Raw genomic sequence first — 22,583 nt, forward strand, 5'->3', positions numbered from 1 at the left:
ACAAGCGCAGTTGGGATTTTTCTGATTAACACACTGGAAGAAAAATCCTACTTTTTTGCCGTGCGTGACCAAAGTGTTAGACCCGTGGATAATGACAATTTCCATGGCGTCACAAACCACCCTCTGACGATGGCTACAGACCTTGACTACCACCTTGAGATCCAACAGTTGTATTCCAACGGAATAAAATGAGTCCACACCCCTAGCCAGTCCACACACACACTCACACAAACACAAACACACAGACTCACACACAAAGAAACAGACACACACACTCTAAGAAAAATCGATAGAGAAGAGATATTTGAATTCCCTTGAAAACTCACCAAAATACTCCAAAGTGAGCTGGAAACCACTTTGTGAAAGACTGACAGCCACACAATAGCGGGATGTCTCTCGTTCTGTAAGCTGACTAATACAGTGAGCATCACTTCTCGCCTCCTTCCCAGAGGCCACTCCAAAAGACCAAATAGAGGAAATTGAAAGGGAAATGTTGGGAAATGCCAAAAAGTGTGGTTGTTGGGGCTGTAAATAGACAATAAATTATTCAAGCACTGCTGTGGTGGTACTGATTAGGCAGAGTTGTGACGTTCAAACATAAGATGCAGAGAATTTGCCATTGAGAAAATATGAAGAGATGTTGGAAAATATTGAAAGGCGTACCAGGGTCATTGCGTCAAATTTATTGGACCATTTTAGTTAAAGTTATAAAATGACATGAATAATAAAATACAATTTGGTAGTATATTAGATATATTGCTCCTAAGTTATGATGCTTACAGCTTTGGCTTTCTTTTGAAGTTCTCATACTTCATATTCCTTCAATAGTGCCTTCACCTTGACTGATCCATGCAGAAGGCTGAAGACAGGCTTCAAAAAATAACTTTATGGGAGAGAGAGAGAGAGAGAGAGAGAGAGAGAGAGAGAGAGAGAGAGAGAGAGAGAGAGAGAGAGAGACTTAGTTAGCTCTCAGAGCACGTCCACAAACAGAATAATCATCAAGAGGGTCTCCTGCCGTCGACTCGGCCATCTACGGCTGCCCTTTGCTTTTTGGGATGGATGGCAAACCTAGAAAATGACCAATTACCTTCCACCAGGCCTGACCAGGAGCCCTGACCTCGTGGAACCAGGGGGCCCCTGGGAAATAGTTTTTTGTGCAGTGTCTGGATGGAATAGTTACAAGGTTGTCCAGACAAACACACTCATTCACAATTAATTCTGCTTGCTTATGTGTCTGATGTCACGACGTAGATGGGCCCTTGTTGTATACTGCGCATTTGAAAATGACCCATTTTTACTTAGCTGCTGTTAAGTTAATTTGACTCAACCTTTCTACATTATACCTGAAGTTATTTACTGGTTATTAGTGTTCCGTGCTACTATGATGATGATGACGATGATGATGATCAACTTTGTGTGTGGTCTGTCAGAGGATTCCTTTATTGTCTTCTACATTATATCAGAACAGTGGTACTTTATTGGCCCTGGTCTCCCTAATCAGACTGTACATACTGTCAAAGTGCAGGTACAACCGTTCAGAAGTACCTCGTTCTTGTGTCTTTGGTGTAATGTACTGTCTGTCCTTGTCGACAGTTTTACTGTGGCAAGGTCAAAGGAGGAAATAAATTGCAGCTAAGTGTTCAGCACTTTGAGATTCGCACTTGGAATAGTGAGCATGCACACGCACGCACACACGTACACACACACACACAGAAGTTCACACACACACATACACACACACACACACACAAGTTCACGCACACCAGACACACAGACATACACAAATACACACACACACCCAGAAGTTCACACACACCAGACACAAACACACACACACAAACACAAACACACACATTGAAGTTCACACACACCAGACACACACAAACAGAAGTTCACAAACACACACACACACACACACACACACACACAGAGAAGTTCACACACACCAGACACAAACACACGCACACAGACACACACAAACACAAACACACACAGAGAAGTTCACACACACCAGACACACACACAAACAAGTTCACAAACATACACACACACACACACACACACACACACACACACACACACACACACACACACACACACACACACACAGGTGACATTTATACACCCATATCCTGCCCCAGTTCCCTAAGGTACAGGCAGTCCTTGGGAGAGAGGGGAGGGAGGAGGCTCAACGTGGAGCCGTTTGTCAGACCATGTGTGTGTGTGTGTGTGTGTGTGTGTGTGTGTGTGTGTGTGTGTGTGTGCCGAGTGCTACCTCATGAGAACCCAGTAGCTCCATCCAGGCCTGCCCGCATGCCAAGAGCCATTGGCAGGCGCCAGGAAAACCCACCGCCACCAAGGGTAGGTGAATGACAAGGCAGGGCAATCAAGATGTGGAGAGAGAGAGAGAGAGAGAGAGAGAGAGAGAGAGAGAGAGAGAGAGCGAGAGAGAGAGGGTGAGAGAGAGATACAGAGAGAGACAAAGAGAGAGAGAGAGGGTGAGAGAGAGAGAAAAAGAGAGAGAGATACAGAGAGATAAAGAGAAAGATAGTGTGATAAGGAGAGAGTGATGAGAGATAGAGGGATACAGAGAGAGAGAGTGATAAAGAGAGAAAGAAAGAGAGAGTGAGAGACGGAGAGGAGTGGCGGTCTCGTTCGCTCACTCAAGCCATTCTTTGTATTTCCTTTGATTTAATCCATAATTTACTCTCTGATCCCTCCATGTATGACATCCTTCTATTTCATATGCACCATGGCAATTAAACATTGAACTGACAAAGCACTTTGTTTGACTCATCCTCTGTCTCTCCCTCTCTCCTCCCTCTCTCCCTCGCTCCCTCTCTCTCTGTGTTCTCTGTGTCTCTCTCTCTCCACCTCTCTGAAGAACAGAGGGTAGCTAATGCTCTCCCTGAATTATTAATCGTCAGACAACAAGGAGTCACAGGCACTGGGAACTATCTGACGGAAGGTCAAACAGGGGCTCCACTCGTCCCAGAAACCCAAACCAGACAAACTCTCCCTCTCTCCCTCTGTCTCTCGCCCCCCCCCCCCCCCCCCCCTCTCTCTCTGTCTCCTTGTGTGTTTTAATCTGGCAGAGAGACAAACACACTGGGTGGGTCAGGAAGAGATAGCGAACAGTGACCCTCTGCTGTGTTCCCCGGACGGGATATCATCCCCCCCACCATAACATTTAGACTCCTTTCTTATCTGACACTGTAGCGGGGTGAAGCTACAGATTCATTCAGGTGTTACTCTGATAAGACAGGTTTTACATTCTGCACAGTCAAGTTTAGGTGAAAGGTTTGAACTAGTATTACGTTGGAGAGGGTTTAACTCTGGGTTAGGGTTTGGCATGGTGGATCTGAGAGAAAGGTAGTCATCGCAGAATGACCAGCAGTGATTTCCCTTTAGTTTCACCCTTCTGAAATAATGTTCAATTTCTTAAAGATATAGAGGCCTTCAATTAAACATGCAAGGATCATACACTTAAGTCATGTACTATGTAAAAGATGGCAAGAAGCACAAAAACTAATTTGGGATTTAATTCTGCAATTTCAATGTTTCACCAGAGATGGCACTGTCCCTGTGGTTCGCTTTTACTCTTCTTAAAGTATTAAAAGCTACTGGTTTGCCTCAGCCAATCACAGATAAGTGCTCTTACAGGATCCACCCATACTCGGTTAACTGCCACATCACAGCTTGCAATCAGCTCAATATTCTGCCATTGTTGATGTTAAATTACAATAGATCAGCCACAAAACTCTACAGTCAGTAGAGGTAAGAAGAAGAAAGGGGTGCTGGGAATAATGTTATCGTTGAGTTCATCCGCCTGTAGGGCCTTTAGCTTAGCATAGATCACCAGATAGTTTTGTACACCAAAGATTCAAAGAGATCGGGAGATAGCAAGGAAAGGTCAAAGCGACAGTTGCAAGCTATTTTGATGCTGTCATCTTCGTTGCCCGCAGCTAACCTTATCTTCATCATGTACATATACACAAGTGGCAGGGGTAAGAGTTCTTAGCCATTTCCTGAAAGTTTGTATTTTGTTCACACAACGGAGGATACACTTCCTCAGAAGAGGATCAACCAGAATCCTTGTATAATCTGATTCCAATCCGCCCAGAAGGATTTCCAGCAATATCTGATCGTTTATGAGTAACAGTGCTCCTAGTGAGATGATTAATTGTGTTCCATACAAAGAATCCGGCTTGGGATAGGTGGAATGTACGTTTGGCTGGGTTTCACACTTCTTCAGGGAGAGCTATACGGGAAACCAGAGTCGGCCGAGTCGACAGACCTCCATGTGTTTATGAACGGCAATATAAATCCCCGTCCAAAACTGCCAGACCAACTGCCCACCGAGCCCACGATGATGAAGTCCTGGCATTGTTCCGGAATGTTCCACGGCACCCCTGTCCACGCCTCCCCCGGCGCCCTGAACCTAGGGCCGGCCGTGGCGGTGGCTGAGACCCGTCACATCCATCACGCCGACACAAGGGCAGACCATTGTGTCAGGGGGGTGTGTGTGTGTGGGCGGGGTCAGGAACACGTCTTAACCCCTCTCCCTTTGGGGGCCGGTTAGCGGACCACCGGTCTCATGTCCAACCCCCCCCCCCCCCCCCCCCCACACACACACCCTGTTAAGGTATGGGAGGGAGGCAGCGTCTACCATCTGTAGACCAGACACGGGGGAGGAGTGGAGGAGCAAAGGGTGAGTCTGGGGGGAGGAGGTGAGGGGATGGGGGGGGGGTCATGACTGCAAGAGGAGTTTCCCCCCCAAGAAGTCTCTGACCTGTCGATAGGCTAGAACATTATTTCCAGCCCCCCCTTCCCCACTCTCTCGCTCTCTTTTCTCCTGGGGAGTGGGCGAGCCAAGAGGTCGGCCATCCATCACCACTCAACTCACACTACATGAGGCTGAAGGGGGGGGGACGCGCCATGATAAATCTGCTATGTGCTCTGCTTTTTTAACCACACACACATACACACACACACACATGCACACTATATATAACAGAGTTGCTGTAGCGGGTAAAACGAATGGCCTGGGTTAAAGCAGTTTCTTGGCTAACTTTCCTGGTTGTCAGGGGTGATGGACTGGTAAAGCAGAGACAGCAGGCTTTTATTTAAAAGTGCCCCATTTGATCCAACCGCCGACCTTGCAGTGCAAAGGAAGAGAACCACGGCCATCTTGGAAATTTAAATACAGCTTTAAGTAAAACCTCGAGACACCTCGAGCAATTTACCTCGAGTCAAGGTAAACTTCTCTTTTAACTCACAATGAAAATAGAAGCAGTGTGGAAAGATATATTCCAAAGTTTCATTCACTATAATCTCCGAGCTATAACAGTGTGTTTCTCAGTATAAGCAGTTTTTTGGGGGTGGTAAAACAATGTCTGTATTTTCCAACGCAGTTTGACCTCACAGATATATCTTTTGACAGAGAATGAAGAAAATGCTGACTTCATTTTCTTGCTAACAGTAAAAGAAAAGACCTTGGATGTCCAACCATTGTTTAAATGTTGTCGACAGATTTCCAAAAGTCATCCCACTTCCAAAAGTGGGATGACTCATCCATATAACTAGATGGTCATCCATATAACTACATAGCAATCCATATAACTAGATAGTAAGCTATATATAACTGGATAGTCATCTTTATAACTAGATAGTCATCCATTTAACTAGATAGTCATCCATTTAACTAGATAGTCATCCATATAACTAGATAGTCATCCATTTAACTAGAAATCAATCCATATAACTAGAAAGTCAAACAAATAACTAGATAGTCATCCATATAATAAGGATCGGCTGGAGAAACATGCTCAGATCGCTTTGAATTTCCTCAAAAACCATCTGCATCATTTCCATCCTGATATAAAATGGCTTCCACTGTTTCCCCACCACAGACCTTCAGCTATTCTCTCTCTCTCTGTCCCTCCCAACTCTACCAACCCTCCCCTAATAGACTCGCTGCTGATCCTCCTGTAGTACCGAACGCAACGCACTAGCCAGGCGTCTTCCGTCACGGTTCTAGAAGAAAGGCGGGCGGGGCACGGTCATTAAAAGCTTCCCCACTCCAGCAGACATCACGTTTTTCTGTCGCCCGGGCCACAAAGGGTCTACCGACGGCCTCATAAGCCGCGCATTATTATGGTCGCGGATCGATGGTCTGTGAGCGCCGGCGCTATTGTCACGGGCTCGTCTAAATTGGCAGCGCCGGAGTCAATGGGTGGAGGGTTGAAAGGAGGGTCAGAGTCGCCGGGAATCCTTTGTGGGCTGATAATCACACTTATGTCCGAGGAATAATAGATCACGGAGCACCTGCATCCCGAATGGACAGCAGCACATAAAACTCCCGCACGGTGCTGTAAAAACGTCAGGTTTGAGGACGATCAGCAGCGGTCCCGTCGAGGCCCGGGATCACCCCCCCGGACGTAACACGCCGACAGACGGACAGCCGAAAATCTCATTCCCAAACAGTGTTTATTATTTGGGATCACACGGTTCCAGAAAGAATGGCGGGGCCATTATATGATCAATTATATCCCACTAATTAATGAATGGATGCTCTCTCTCTCTTTTTTTATCATTGACATCATTCCTTACAATCCCTCTCTTTCTTCCACCTGCCCCACCCATCTCTCTCTCTCTCTCTCTCTCTCTCTCTCTCTCTCTCTCTCAGTGCAGGGCGGGGCCCCTGTTGGTTCGGGGCCCTGCTCCATCAGTCAGTCTGATGTATGGTTCCAGGGGGCACAAATGAAATCTGTCACAACAAGGGTAATGATGTCAGACCCACTATCGCTCACCTTTGGACTAGGAGGGCAGAGAGGGGAGGAGAGGGGAAGAGAAGGAGAGGAGATGAGGGGTCACGAGGGAGGAGGAGAAGAGAGGAGAGGCGTGGAGAGGTTGGAGGGGAGAGATAGGGAGGGAGGAGGAGAAGAGAGGAGAGGTGTGGAGAGGTTGGAGGGGAGAGGAGAGGTAGGGAGGGGAAGAGAAGGAGGGGAGAGGGAAAGGTGGAGAGGACAGGTGAGAGGGGAAGCGGGAGAGGAGGGGTAAGGAGGGAGGAGAGGGGAGAAGGGAAGAGAAGGAGAGGAGAAAAGAGGAAATGAGAGGAGGGAGGAGAGGGGAAGAGAAGGTGAGAGGTCAGGAGGGAGGAGGAGAACAGAGGAGAGGCGTGGAGAGGTTGGAGAGGATATGAGAGGTAAGGAGAGCTTGGATAGTGAAGAGGAGACGAGAATAGAGGGGAGAGATGAGGAGGGGAAAGGGCAGAAAAGAGGAGCGGGAGGAGAAGAGAGAGAACGTAGAACGTAGAGAACGTAATGGAGAACGTAGGAGAGAGTAGAGGGAGAGAAAAGGGAGGGGGAGAGGAGAGAGAGAAAAAAATAGAAAAAGATAAAGGTGATGCTATCAAGATTGATAGAGGGAGCTAGAGGGACTGTAGAAGAGAGAGAGAGAGAGAGAGAGAGAGAGAGAGAGAGAGAGAGAGAGAGAGAGAAAGGGAGAGAGAGAGACAGAGAGAGGGGGGCAAGAGTAAAGGATACAAAGAGGGCGAGGCAGGGATAGAGTGAGAGGGGGTTGGGTAGAAGAGAACGATGGAGTGAGAGAAAGAGTGATGTTCAGCGTGATGCGGTTTAAACCAAGGACTTTACCGCCACAGGCACGCACACTCGCGGATGGCGTCAGACTGCCACGGCGAGCTTCTTCTCTTCAACCCATAAGTGTGTGTGTCAGCACGCGTACGTGGCCGCATACATACGTGACGAAATGGAAGTGATCCATGTCCTCCTCACCGTCTCTGTCCGCTCCCTCTCCCTCGCTCTCTCTCTCTCCCTTTCTCTCACACACACACACGCTTTATCCTCGGTTATCATTGACATCATCCCTTGCAATCCCTCTCTTTCTTTCACCTGCCCCATCCCTCTCTCTCTCTCTCTCCTGCTCTCTCTCTCTCTAGCGCTCTCTGTCTAGCTCTCTCCCTTCCTCTCTCTTTCAATCACTTTCTATTTCTCTCCCTCTCTTTCTCTCCCTCATGCTATCTCTCTCTCTCTCTCTCTCTCTCTCTCTCTCGTGGAGGAACAGTCATTTAAAGATTAATGCCAGGCCGACTGCAGTCTTCTGAAGGGCAGCCAGCCCAGCCTACACACGCACACCAAATGTGTGTGTGTGTGTGTGTGTGTGTGTGTGTGTGTGTGTGTGTGTGTGTGTGTGTGTGTGTTTGGAGGTATGGAATTGACAAAGGACATTCACGCATCGGTATTGCAGCGACACCTCGTTCATTATCGGCAATTAGGCAGAAACAAAGTGTGTGTGAGAGAGAGAGAAAGAGAGACAGAGAGAGAGAGAGAGAGAGAGAGAGAGAGAATTAGTGTCCTTATCATTATGCAGGATGAGTTGGCTGGCCTACGCTGACACATATTACAGTAACGTCCCTTTCCTCTTAAATCTCTCACACAAGAGAGCCATTAAGCCCAAGGACGTGTGTCATTAATGAACACTTCGTGTTGATCATGTATTCAATAAGCGTCACGTTCAAAAACGTTCAAAAACGTTCGAAAACCTTCAAAATGTATTCAGCAGTTTCACTTGTTCCTTTATCTCTTTTATCCTTATGAATTATTTTATTTTTGATTTTTTTTCAACATTTTATAAATTTAGCTGGATGGACTCTTACCAGAGATTCAACTGGAAAGCCGAATGGGTCCAACGGATATCTATTAGCTTGTGGTGAATATCTAAAGCATTCACAACCACAAATACACCTCCTGCTTCCTCTAACAGCATGCTAGCAAACCGAGAAACCAAACAAGAAATCTCTTATCCTTATCGACTATTGATGCCTGGACAGTTGCAGTTGCAACAATCGATTCCTCGAATGTTGAATCAGAGCTTGACGATAACCCACATAATGTATTTATATTTGGATCTTTGATCGTGACGATGCGATCAATAAAGGCAACCATTAATACAAAAAATGGATCTTCTATCGATTGTTGGTTTGTCAGCAGAATTAACCCTTGCTTACTTTCCCCGCCATTTCAGGGTGCAATTCATAGCAAGGGCATTTTTATTATTCACGAGTAGAACTTTGCCGCTTAATTAATCATTCGGAAGTAAAAACACATAACTCTGGGTATTTTGATCAGACAGAAAGAAGAATAGACAGAATGGAAAGAGGCGAAAAGAGAAAGAGAGAGAGCGAGAGAGAGAGAGAGAGAGAGAGAGAGAGAGCAGGGAAGGGAGAAGTCGAGACAGAGGGATGAAAAAATACCTAAATATTAAATGGGCCTGTCTGCCGCTTATAATCGCTTTTAAGGACAATAGAAGGAAAACATGAAGTACCACCAGCACCACCACCACCACCACTGCGACCCCTTAACATCACGGTGAGTTTGGGGCCACTTCATCGCAGCAAGACAGCACAGGAATGACAGCAGCAGCTCTCAGAGACATGAAATAAACATGGTGGACCATCAATATTAACCATGTGTGGGGTGTTTGACCTCGGGGCCAGGCGTGCAGCGAGAGGAGGAGAGGGTCCCGCTAAGTGAAGCAAGCCGAAAGGCTGCGGGTTCAACTCCAGGTGAACGTGGTGGTGTGTGGGGGGGGGGGGGGTTTGCGAATGGAGCAGAAGGAAGCACAGGGGTCTAGGCAGAGAGGGAGGTTTTGAGACAGACGGACAGAGAGAGGGGGGGGGGAGAGAGAAAGAGAGAAGGGGGGGAGAGAGGGACAGGGAGACAGGGAGGCAAATAAAAGGGATGTCTAGAATGAAAGAGAGAAAATACAGAGAGGTGTTTTGAGATGAATGCTATGAGTGAGAGACAGCTAGAGCCAGTGACAGGGTGAGTGATGAGGTTGGGAGAGCCGAAGGGAGAGAGAGCGAGGGAGGGAGAGAATGACTGACGGAGGGAGAGAGGGAGAGGGGATTGAAATGAGGAGAGAAGAGGAGAAGAGAGAGGCAACCGAAGAGAGAACTGTCAAGTAAAACAGTATTTAAGTCCCCAGTCGTCTAACCTAAATATGGGCTTAATTTCCAGTCATCTAGCTGTCTCCCCTTGTAGTATTTATACTGTAGTATTTGCTTGTCGAAATTGAAAGTGTTTTGAGAGACAATGTATAATGTTTCATTATCTGCAAAGGAATGACAGTATTTTGTTTTTGCTATGCATTAAGGAAGCTTGTGGGAAAAAAAAACAAGAGGAAAAAATAAATTCAAACCCATATGTGGAAAAACATCTCCTGTCTCGGAACAGACACCGAAGATTCGCAGAATGATGAAAAGGGCCGCGAGAGACAGAGAGAGAGAGAGAGACAGAGAGAGAGAGAGAGAGAGAGAGAGAGAGAGAGAGAGAGAGAGAGAGAGAGACATAGAGAGAGAGAGAGAGACAGAGAGAGACAGAGAGACAGAGAGAGGGAAAGAGAGGGAGACAGAGAGAGAGAGAGAGACAGAGAGAGAGAGAGAGAGAGAGAGAGAGAGAGAGAGACAGAGAGAGAGAGAGAGAGAGACAGAGAGAGACAGAGAGACAGAGAGAGAGACGGAGAGAGGGAGAGAGAGGGAGACAGAGAGAGAGAGACAGAGAGAGACTGAGAGAGAGAGAGACAGAGAAAGAGAGACAGAGAGACAGAGAGAGAAAAACAGAGAAACAGAGAAAGACAGAGAGAGAGAGAGAGAGAGAGACAGAGAGAGAGAGAGAGAGAGAGAGAGAGAGAGAGAGAGAGAGAGAGAATTCCTGCCAGCACTAAGTACGCCCCCCCCCCACCCCTATCATCATATCTACATCCTCTCCACCGCTCTCCACCCACCACCCCACACAGGTCCATCGTTCAATGCAAAACCTCTCCCTATTTGCCATCCGTCGGATCAGTTACCGACCACCACTGGTCGTACGACGATAATAGCATTATTATTCTGAATTTCCATTTGCACATATATTACGTGATACGCTGCACTGTGAATGAACGTGTTTGAAGGGATTCTTTCACTTGAGAAAATAAACCGATGTACGCAAGCAACAGAAATTGGCTGGCAAAATAAAACCTATCCCCGAAACAATTCCCCTCAGATATGGTGCCTAAGAGCTTCAATAAAGTATAAAAAATGTACGCTAAGCGTCCCTCTGTACAGTGGACTAATTAGGGGAGCGAAAGCGTTTCCGCAGAGAGAGATGTTTTGAGTCATAAAGAACAAGCTGTAGATAGCGGCACGGGGATAAGAAAAGATAGGAGTCTTGATGCGGATATAATACTCCCAGGTCCACAGAGAATCCGAAACACAGACACACACACACAAACACACACAGTAGCTTTTGTGATCAGTCTCTCTCTTTCCTCCCCTCTCTCTCTCCTTCCTCCACCTGGGGCCTGTTAGTCTTTCCCTCGCTCATATCCCAGAGATTATGAAACTGAACAAAAGAGTGGGGAGATTCCTAACATTCTCGGGATAACGCAACTATGACTACACATCAATCATCTTCTCAACGAGCTCTCTCTCACGCGTACACACACGCACACGCACACACACACACACGCACACACACACACACCTCTTAGCCAACTCCCGTCCAGTTCGTTATGTCCGTTTTCTAATCATGGCAATTCAAAACCGTTCCATAAGCAGTGTAATCTCAGTTAATGAACCTGGCAGCCTTGTCCCTGTGGAACACGCGATTCCATCTCCGTTAAAAAAAAAATAACCTGAGAGATAGAGGAGGAGGAGGCTGATGAAGACGTTGTTCCTCTCCCGCTGACAAGACTCTATTAGTGTCTGCAGCCCAGCTGTGTTCCTACCCTTAAAGACCACCTTATTGAGCGAGCCTCGAAGGGAGAAGAGGAACAACACAGGTTTGTTAATCAAGCGAAAGCGCAACAATTACTAGAATCCAATAATCAATGGCTCTGGACCAACACTAAATCCTACAGGGGCAGAATCTGGGGAAAAACAAGAGGCAGGGTCCTCACAGCCTCTTATCACGCAGACTAGGCAAGGCTAGCAAGGCGGTTGGCTAATATCTCCTGTGCGTCGTGAGGCCTGAGACAGAAACACTAAATGCTCAGGGAGAGATAAGTTAGTCATTGCTTTTTTGTCTTCACTGATTGGACCGCTGCACTAGACGGCTGCTCCACACTGAGGAATGGGGCCACGGCGATGCCAGATGGGGAAACGTTGGAGTATCGCAGCAGAGCCTCTAAATGATCATAAATGATAGTGCCAGAGTCATTACCAAGAGAACAAATAGGTCTCAATGTGTCTTTAAAGAAAACATGTATTTTTTCAGCGGTACGACTATTTGACAATCGAGTCACATTGCTTGAAAAAAAAATAGATTTCCTGACATAGTTAAACGATCCCCGAACGTCTTTCGGGGATAAAAGTCAAATAAATCGAATAAAAGTAAAATAAATGTTTTCAATTGAAAACAAAAGCAAAGCTGTCACATAAACGATAGGCTATGCTGGAATTAGAGATGTGAAAACACAGAATAGGATCAATATTTTATTATCCTTTTCAATTCTTTTTAAATGGGATTCCCTAGACTGATTACAACTACTAATACCAAAAAATTATCCTTCAAATTTGATAAATCCCTTAAATTTATTTTTAATACTTTTGCTTTCCAGTTTTAAACCCATTTCGTTAGTTTATTAATAATTAAGTTGATACATAAACATGTTAAGTCCCCCATTCACTGCTTGAAGAAAAACGGGCCTATACTCTTACAAAAAAAAACTCTCCATGGTACTCCTCCAAGATGGCCTCTGCCTTGATGTTTTAAAAACGCCTTCACGTCTCAGTAATAGCTTGGGAGAATCTCCGTCCCTCTCTTCTCGTATGACAGCTGACCCATTGAAATCACTCACCCGTGCAGATAGGGATTCTGATTGCTGGGCCCTGCGGATCTCAGATATAGGATTCTCAATATGCACCAGGTGAAAGGCCCTAATAGGGCCTCTGGACATTGGCTCGAGGTACTGGGAATGTAATAATGTCTGCCAGGAGAATCACATCAAACTAAGAGGCCCCATCTGGGTAGAGAGCGAGCATGAGCGGATAATAGTCAAATGACAGAGTAGAGTTACAGAGTTACCCCCACCCCGCCCCCAAACAAACATGATTCAAACGTGATCACAAAGATAAATCAATTCCATTTTGGGTGGTTGAATTTGACCGCCGTGTTCTTGATACAAAGCACTGTGTTCTTTCGAACCGCCTTAAGTAAAGTCACCTTAAATCATGTTCACAGCCCCCGCTGTAATCTTTCACATCCAATTCAGGTTTTAATGAAAGATTCTCGGAATTGCCTCATACGTTACAGTTAGTAATACGACCGCGTCAGCACTGTCGGCGCGGGTTATTTACTTGATGTGTCATCTGTTAAGATGCCTCACTGACAGGCGCGAAGAATGGACGCTGTGCTTTATTCGTTGTCCAACATGGACGCTGGACGGAGGGGGAACAGGATGAAGATTGAGCTGAGAGGTCAGTGGGCTGACATTTCTTCACACTGTCCATCCTGGCTGCCATCAATCTGCCCCCCGATCAATACATGTTGGGTTTTCAAACCTCTTACAAAAAGGTTTCATCCTCCGCTCCCTTGTCCATCCATCTTTCTTCTTTTATCTTCACACTTCCCATTCCTGCGTTGCTTCTCCTCCATCCTCTTCTATTAGCCCGGCTATCATCTGCTCTAACGGTGCCATCTCCAACCTCCTTCGATTCCTCTTTCCCTGTTTTTCCCGTTTACGGCTCGCTCGCCTCCAGATCTGCTGTCCAGCGGTTTCCCGGGGTGCCTTGTTGCATCCCGAACGGAAGCCTGGCCAGCACTTGTCCATAAATAATTGAGGAGGGCCCACAAGGCTGGGCACTCTTGAGCCTAAATGGATTATTCTTGGAAAGATCAATGCCTGTGCTGCAAAGGGGAGCTCCATGAGAACCGTCAGAGAACAAGTCCACCACCACCACCACCACCACTGCCACCAACACCACCACCACCAAAGCCCTTCTCCTTCCTCTGTCTTAATCTCCCTGCTCAGGCCATCCCCTGTCCATCCTGTTAACCATGCCTCGTCAACGTTTCCCTCTCCCAAGCACCACTACTACCTGCACGGCCAGCAGTGCCCGCCTCAAAACCCAATCTCCACTTCAGCCCGGTGCCTGGCCCACTTAGCCGAAGCACTCAGTGAGGGGTGGGATGGGGGCTCTCGTACTCAACGTGGAGGTATATATCCTGAGACGCAGAATGAATCATTCATGATTTACAACGGCGATGACGAGCGTGCTGGCTACAGCGGCGGGTAGTAAACAAAGTTAGGCAGCGTCTTCGTTTTTTATCCCCTGCCGTTGTCCGGATGAATCATCCTTTGCAAAAAAGCCCATCCGTTACCCCGTACCCCATAGAGAGGAAAAAAACCCAGACGTTCCCCACAGAGCGGCAGGAGAGATCTGCCCCTGTCGCCTCTGGAGGGATTAGGGGGGTGGTAATGGGGGGTGGGGGGGCGTGGTTGTCATGGCAGAGGCGGTGAGGTGATATGTAGCTGTGACCTTCAACCATCACCACCCAAGGGAGAGCAACATCCTCCCTCCCCCCCATCCCTCCCTCCCTCCCTCCTCCACCCACCTCGTTTGTCTCCTCCAATAACAGGCGTCCTAATCGCTAGCGCTCCGGAAGGCAAGCCGGCAGGGACAGTTTGTTTGTCATCTGATATTTATCAGCTTCATCGCAGGGCTGGAGGTGAGCGATGGACCGGCGGAAAGGCAAAGGAGCGAACGGCCGGTCCAGGGGTAGTTACAGCGGGGGGGCCCCCCGGCACCGGCACCGTATCCGGTCTGCAGCATTACGGAGGAATACATTACAGGCCGACTACATTGGTGCACGGGTTTAGGTTTTTACATTTTATAGTTATGTGTATGAAACACAGCTGGTCCCGGTACGTTGTTGTCCTGTTTTGTGTTTTGGGTGATTTACCCTTGGATAAAACCGAGGGTAATCAAGCCCTCTAAAAGCTACACATGCCATTTTATTTCCGTGATGATTAAAATGGCTTCTCAGTAATAAGTCATTTACATTTGACAGGTTTACACGTTGTCCTTCTACCAGGAGGCTGTGTAATGGATGTGTTGTTTGGTGATTTGCAAACAGCCCGGCCCTATAGAAGTAGCATCTTCCTTCTGCCGATCGCAAAGGGCATCGCTCCACAGAACAACCGCCCCCCCCCCCACCCCCAAACTTATTTAGACGGGCATACTAAACGACTCATCATTAACGAGGCATCACTTTTCCTCTGCTCAGAGAAGGAGGATGAGGTCGGTCTGATGAGGTCATTGAAGAGGGTGGTTTTCTGGGCGGGGGGGGGGGGGGGGGTAGGGGTTAAACAGGGAGTGGCACCACATGGTCCGTGAGTAGACTCCCACCAGATGTCTCCACTCAACGCTAACTGACAGAACGCCCACATTGCTACTCCATCTTCTCCCCGCCCCCCTCTCCCTCTCCTCCTCCTCACCTCTATGAGGAGAGAGAGACGGATACGGTTGGCCTCATTCTCTGACGGCGGCGTCTGGAGATGTTCCAGGAACACGAGGAACATGGACACATCTAAGCCATTAAAAGTGTGAGGAACACACCAGATCATACGGGCCTGGCTAGAGGGGGGGAAAGGGAGAAGGCAGTGCACAGTGCTTTTTTTGTGCGATGTGCTCATTGAGACCGACATGTTCTACCGCAGTACAAAGAAACATAAAAAAGAAACATTTTTTCAGCACTCGGAGAGGGCAAGACCAACGGGTAATTCCCCCGCTCCCTCTGCCCCGATGGGAATTACTCCGGCGTTCATTTGCATTCCTGTTTGTGAAACATGTGCGACTTGTCATGACTCCCTGCATAATGCCCTGCTGACGCTTGGCAGAAAATAAATTAATAAATGAAATGTCACCCCCATCCTGTCTCCTTAAGTATTGCGTCTCGCGACCTCTGACCTTCCTAACTGTCCACCAACGACCGGCATCACTGATTCCCTCTCGGCTACTTTCCATTTCTCTGAGGAAAAACACAAACTAAAAATAAGCCAAAAGGAGCTTTGGTGAACAGGGTTTGCGTGAGACACAGTCAGGGACAGGGTCTGCTATGGACATTTCCCTGCTTAGAATTTCAGTTTTCGCCACCAGCAGCAATGAACATGAACAACAAACAAGAAGAAAGAACAAACAGGGAAGAGGAGGAGGAGGAGGAGGAGGAGGAGGAGGATGGGGGGAAAAAAGAAGCCAACTGGCTGTTTATCTTTAGGTGACAACTAACAAGCCCTCTCTGGGTAATTAGAGTGCTGGGGAGCAGGCAGGCGTCACCCTCCACAAGCTGCACTCATGATTATATATTTCCTTGTCTGCGCGTCTCATCCGTCCTCCTCCCTTCTCCTCCTCGCCACCCGTCCCCTTACCGTTTATGAAACCGGGCACCCTGTCTCCGTCCGTTTAGGTTCTGACGTGGCGTCCACAACAAACGACGAGATGACGACAACACAAAGACACACGCACAGACACATACGCACTCAGGGATGGGCGACCGGTTGGGAGACAGAGCACGATGTGATTCATCTCCTAGCTCATCAACTGCAAGTAATACATCCACATGAGGAGGATGTGGGATTGTTTATGCATGTGTGTGTGTGCATTTGTGTGTGCATATGTGTGTAATGAAGGTTGCAACTCCCACACACATGCAATCATCTTCCCCATTTCTGGTCGCCAACAGGTGAGAGAAATGCAAATGATGGGCCTATAAATATGTCCACTGCCCTGGCTGATGTATATATAGGAGCAGGATGGGACCAATCTTAGCTGAGTCGATCAGAACAAGCCTCTTGTCGCTTACCAGGGGAACAAATATTATTCATTTCATTGACGGAGACAAATAAAAGGGAGATAATGGACAAGTTATAGTCGATTATACTCATCTACTTTATCAGGTCTCCTCTAGAAAACCTTTTTGATCCTCCGAGTGTTAACCGTTTATCAGTCCTCATTTGCTAATTGTGTGTGTGTGTGCGTGTATGTGTGTGTGTGTGTGCGCGCGCGTGTATGCGTGTGCACGTGTGTGTGGTCCCCATTCCGTCACTCACGCCGCACCACGGAGCAGGAGATACATGTCCAATGGCGTCAACCTATGCTAGTACCTCCTGAGACGCGTCATAAAAAAAGGGTCCAGTCCATTAAGTTTGACAGAGAGTTCTGGCCCCGGGCCCCTCCCCCCCCCCCCCTGACAAGCCGTGTCGGTAAAGACAGCGCGCGTGAATGATTCACTCATATCTTTGTGACTGCAGGGTGGCACTAGATCTCTGCCTCCGCTGTTGAAGGGACAGAGAAAACACACTCGCGCGCGCGCACACACACACACGCACACACAAACACAAGCAGACACACAGGGTGGGTGGTGGCAGCACGGGCAGCAGTTTGAAACCGTGGCGTTCTAGACCTGATGGCTGCACCCAAATCATCGCACTTGATAAAGACCTAAACAAAAAGTGTGAGGTTGCGGACAAGAATCTTTTAAGCCCCGTCGGTGACGCAATCCGAGTGTTCAGCATACATGGGGATGGAAGTCCCATGTGACACTGGGAGATTCCAGAAATGAAAAGAAATGCAACACAAACCACCCCTCTCCCTCTCTCTCTCTCTCTCTCTCTCTCTCTCTCTCTCTCTCTCGTCACCTGTTAGTCGACGAGGTGCTTCAAGGCATTCTGACGCGGGATGAAGCCGAGACATAACGGGGAATTGTAATACACAGCGACTTCATATTTGATTACATTGCTCCACTGCTACCAGCTGTAAGCTATCTGCGGGTTTCGTAAAATAAGCACTAACCAAATTACCACGGATACAGGAAAGAAAATGACTAAAAGTTATTTCGTTTTTAACAACCCGGGCGCGGGCGAGATGCTCTGCTGTCTGGGATGCAGCGTGATGAGCTTGTTTCCATCGAAACAATGAATAATAATTAAATAAAGGATGAGGAGATAAATACCCTTCTTCGAGATATTGAGAAGTAATTTTTGTTTGTACATATGATATATTTGTATTATATATAGTCGATTAGTTCACTGCCTAATAGACTATATATACAACTAAAAGTCGTGCAAATCCCTGCTTCCATTTCAGCCCGCTTGTTGATTGGCTGATCTGGCTCCACGTTAACGCGTGGGCCTGCGTTTAAAAAAAGATAAAAAGTGGAGGTTGTGTAAAAGCATCCAAATGTAAGTTTTATGGACCTGCTTTTTGTATTGCCGTAAATTCTCACAAGTAGCCCGATTAAATATATTTACCAAAAATCCACATAAATAGTTCTCGAAGCTCGCGCACACACACGAACGCGCGCGCGCACACACACAGACACACACACACACACACACACACAGCCCGGTATTCATGGCCAGTTAAGGACGATTTGCGTCAGATCTTCATCGGCACCTTACAGACATCGACCGCCTGGCTCCACCTCTGAAGGGCTGCTGGAGTGGCGCGCCTCAACGCGCCTCTCCCCCCCCCTTTCACTCCGAAAACACTCCTCGTAACACAGATTAGGAACGTGATGCGGAATCTAAGGGTGTATCCCAGCCCCGCGCGCCTCGTTCACTCTCTCTCTCACACACACACACACACACACACACACACACACACACACACACACACACACACACACACACACACACACACACACACACACACACACACACGGCACACCCACTAACACACAAAGTGGGCTACAACAGAATGGCGAGCCCGCTAACAAAATACATGATCATCCGTCCACTGTTCCGCGTGCCTTAGGTCTATGATACCCTAAGGACCCCAATGATTCTGGGTCTTGTGGATTGTCAATGTCTTGTGGATTGTCAATCCGACCATAGAAATGAAAAACTAATTCATGATCGAACGTACATCTGAGAGCAGACACAGAATGATATCGTCAAGGGGCATATTTATACAGTCGGGCACGCGCGAACACACACACACACACACACACACACACACACACACACACACACACACACAAAAGAAAAGCATCGATCGGTTGGTTAGAGCAGCAGCCCTGTGGAGAGATGCACCTGCTACCGAAAGCAGTGCACCCCATCACCATCCCCATCACCGTCACCGTCACCGTCACCTCCAACCCCCAAAACGGCCACTTCCAGGGCGGAAAAAAACACTACAGGACCGACTTTGCCTTGGTTTAACTACACCCACCAACACCGCGTGCCGCGGGTCTGGCACCGACCATTATCGATTATTTATGGATAATAAAAATCACGTATTGGTTCACCCTGGTCATGTGGTTGACACGCGGGTCTCACACAGCTCGATTCACGTGTTTTACATGAATGAAAGGCGGCAAGAAGTGATCACGAGCGACACCTTTGCGGCAGCCGCGAGCCAGATCTCGCGCCGATACGGGACCACCGTCTCCCTCTCGCGTCTCGCGCTCAGCTCCCAACTCAACGCTCGCGCTTCCGTTCTGTGACACCCCGGTGGAGAAGGCTCGGTGCGGGGTTCTCACGGACCGATCCTGGTGACCGCCTGCGTCTCCTTCGCACGCGCGCTTCCTCAGCAGCCCGCTCCACAGCGGAGTTTCATTCGGTATCCAAAAACCCCCAAAAAGGCGTGAGCGCAGCGCGCACCGAACTCCGCGTGCAGCAATTCCTCGTCTATGCGCTACACCGCTACATTCTGACGTTACAATGAAATCCAACCGATTTCAGAACAAAATTCTCGAACAGAAAACATATCAAGCGCCCCTACCTTTTTGTCAGCGGTGGAGTCTCTTTTCCCCGTCAGCTTATAAAACATCACATCTTCTTTATTAAAACAAAGAGTAATCCCGTTAAGTGTGTGCGTCCCTGCGGCGGATCCAAAATAGGAGCGGTTCACGGGTTGGTTCGGTTTGCTTTTCGGTGCGTTGGTGAATAATACTTTTAAAATCCGGTGTGGCGGTTGCAGGTGTCTCTCCGCGCGGGAAGGTATAGCAGGAGGACTTTGTCCCTCAGAAGCTCGCGCTCTTGGAGAGACCACAGCTGTCCGCGCTCGGGAGCTGGAGCAATGATGTCATGCGCACCCCGTCCAACCCTTAGCTTAGTCCAGCCCTCCCTCTATACCCACCCTTCTACTCTCTCGGTTCCTCCATGCTTTTCCTCTCTCTCCCCCCCCTCCCCCCCCCCCCACACGCACGCGCACACGCACGCACGCACACACACACACACACACACACACACACACCACTCTCCTCCCTCCCCGTACATTTTCTTGCACTTGACGTGATGAAGTCATTCCGCCCCCTTCCCCGCTCCCCTCGGTGGAGTTTTGTCCAGTCACATCCTCAGCTCTCCTTTTGGCCAGGTTTAAACTGAGGTAATAAGGTGGCATGAAATAGAGCAATTCAAGGTGGCGGCAGGGGCCGTCTGTGATCATTTTGGAGCCCAAAGCGACATTATATCGACCCGAACTGTTATGACATCCTACTTATCAAAGCACTGGCACTTTGCAATACTGAACGCTTCAATATCCAACACACATCGTTGTTGCAAAAACAGAGTAATGAAACGCATAGCCTATATATATATTGAAACACCCAACTCTTCAGAGTCTAGAGTTACAGAGGTATTATTACAAAGCTTAAGCTTATTATTACTTGATTGGATACAAAGTATAATTATATCTGTATCTGCATTAACAGAACGGTTTTGTTACATTAAGTGCAGGAAAGTGACGGAAGGGAAACTCATTTGAAAATCGTGCTTCCAAATTTCTTCAACAATGTCATTCCACAATTCAAAATGGTTAAGTAACACCAGACATTTTTGTTCTGTTTGTCATATGCTTATAACGCTTATAACTTAACCCTGACTACTGATATGAATCCATACAATGATTCAAATCTTTTTAGGTTTTATCGTGTGCATGGAAAAACAGTTGGAAAAACATGGGTTACACATTTGTAATATTCACCAGCCATCTCTATTTCATTGTCAGTTGCTGCAGGTAAAGTCCGAATGAAAATTGTTTGTAGACTTTTGTAGAGGTCGAAAGTGTTTCCCAAAAAGAATATTGATGAAATGACAAATAAATATTTTTAAAATCAGAACTATACCGGGTATACTGAGAGCTAGATAACGATACACATTTTTGGAAGCTATGTAGTGTACGGGCTGAGGCAGACATTACACTTTAAAACACACACACACACACACATATGATTAATATCCTGGTTAAAGAAAGGTCATAAACTATGGAGCTAGAATTTCCAAGTGAAAATGGCAGACAGAATTAATCGTTAATCATTCTCCATTCATATGTGGGCTTAGTCTCAAGAGCAAATGCAGGTTTTGCTCAGGGTCTTTGGGGGTCAGGGTTCAGATTGTACCTGCCTGGCTTTTAAATTCCAGACAAACCCTTAACCGGGTCCCGCAACAACATCCCCAATAAACAGACTCCCAGCTAGCTTATTCCTCATAACCTCTCTCCCTATTCTTTTGGCTTGTCCAAGGGGGATGAGTGTCAAATGACTTCATTACCCAGAGTGCACCATATCAATGACATGTACTACTCAAGAGAAAGGTCGTTTTTGGACGCCCCTGTCTTCCTTGCTGAGCGTCCTGGCTGTTGAAGACCCTCAAAATTGAGGTTCTTTGATGTCTGCAGCTGTCTTGTCTTTTCAGAAAGTTATCCTTGCTCAGAAAGGCCAGTAGGAGAAATAAACCAGACTCAGTCAAATAGCCCAAATGTGTATCCTCTGAAATGAATGAAAATACACCCTTTATTTAAATCTGTTGCCGTGTCCAGTCCACCGACTTGTGTACAGGAGTTAAACACAACAGAATGAAACAAGTGAAATATACAAGGTTGCAGCTAAGTGGTTTTGCTTGCCTGCCCATATACTTTTAAATGGGTTGTTGCCATGCCTTAATTATAAAGTCACGGTAGCTATATGTTTTTAGCCTTAGGTCTTGGTCACACAGAGAAACCGATAGAGCCAATGGATTCGGGGTGGTATCGGCTCCAACCCAATGTATACACATCAACATCATGTGAATCCATTGATAAATGTCGACCCTCGATATAGATATATGCAGCACTTTTCCCCTGCCAATCATGCTTTTTATCACACGTATTTTCCACAGATTTTCCTGGCGATTTAAAAAATGATGTGTACCCCGTTTTGGGCCACACAGAATTGGATGAGTGACTGGATCGATCGTCCATCTCTAAATCTTTCTGGTTGACTGCGGCCTTAGTTCAATTGACAAGGCATGGCTGTTTGTTCCCAAGATCAACAACTGAAGTTAAACAATCCAAAGGTTTAGGAGATAGGGTCGGGTCGACCGATCCAGACTTGCTTTTTAAGGCCCCAAAGTCTCACATTTAACCACTTTCGGCCATTGCTTGCCTGGGACGTCAGTTCCAAGGGCCAGATGTAACCATTCTTTAGAACTGGCGCATGCCAACTTTACCACAGGGATTACATAAATGGGCATTGATTCCAAAATCCATTCTTTTCGTGACATCACGATGACGGGACACCAATGGCGAGGTGTGTGTTGAT

The 22,583-nt window shown here is 47.3% G+C and overlaps 1 protein-coding gene across 2 annotated transcripts in view; it reads right to left on the reverse strand.

Moving 5' to 3' along the window:
- ptprsa (protein tyrosine phosphatase receptor type Sa) overlaps positions 1-19,854 on the reverse strand; it is a 212,402-nt gene extending 192,548 nt beyond the window's left edge. For both annotated transcript variants that reach the window (XM_079739953.1, XM_079739951.1), the window contains exon 1: positions 19,787-19,854. The gene's annotated coding sequence lies outside the window, so the exon portion shown is untranslated. The remainder of the gene's footprint in view (positions 1-19,786) is intronic.
- Positions 19,855-22,583: the final 2,729 nt, after the last annotated feature.

Source organism: Pollachius pollachius, assembly GCF_949987615.1.
Source record: "Pollachius pollachius genome assembly, chromosome: 7".
NCBI lineage: Eukaryota > Metazoa > Chordata > Actinopteri > Gadiformes > Gadidae > Pollachius > Pollachius pollachius.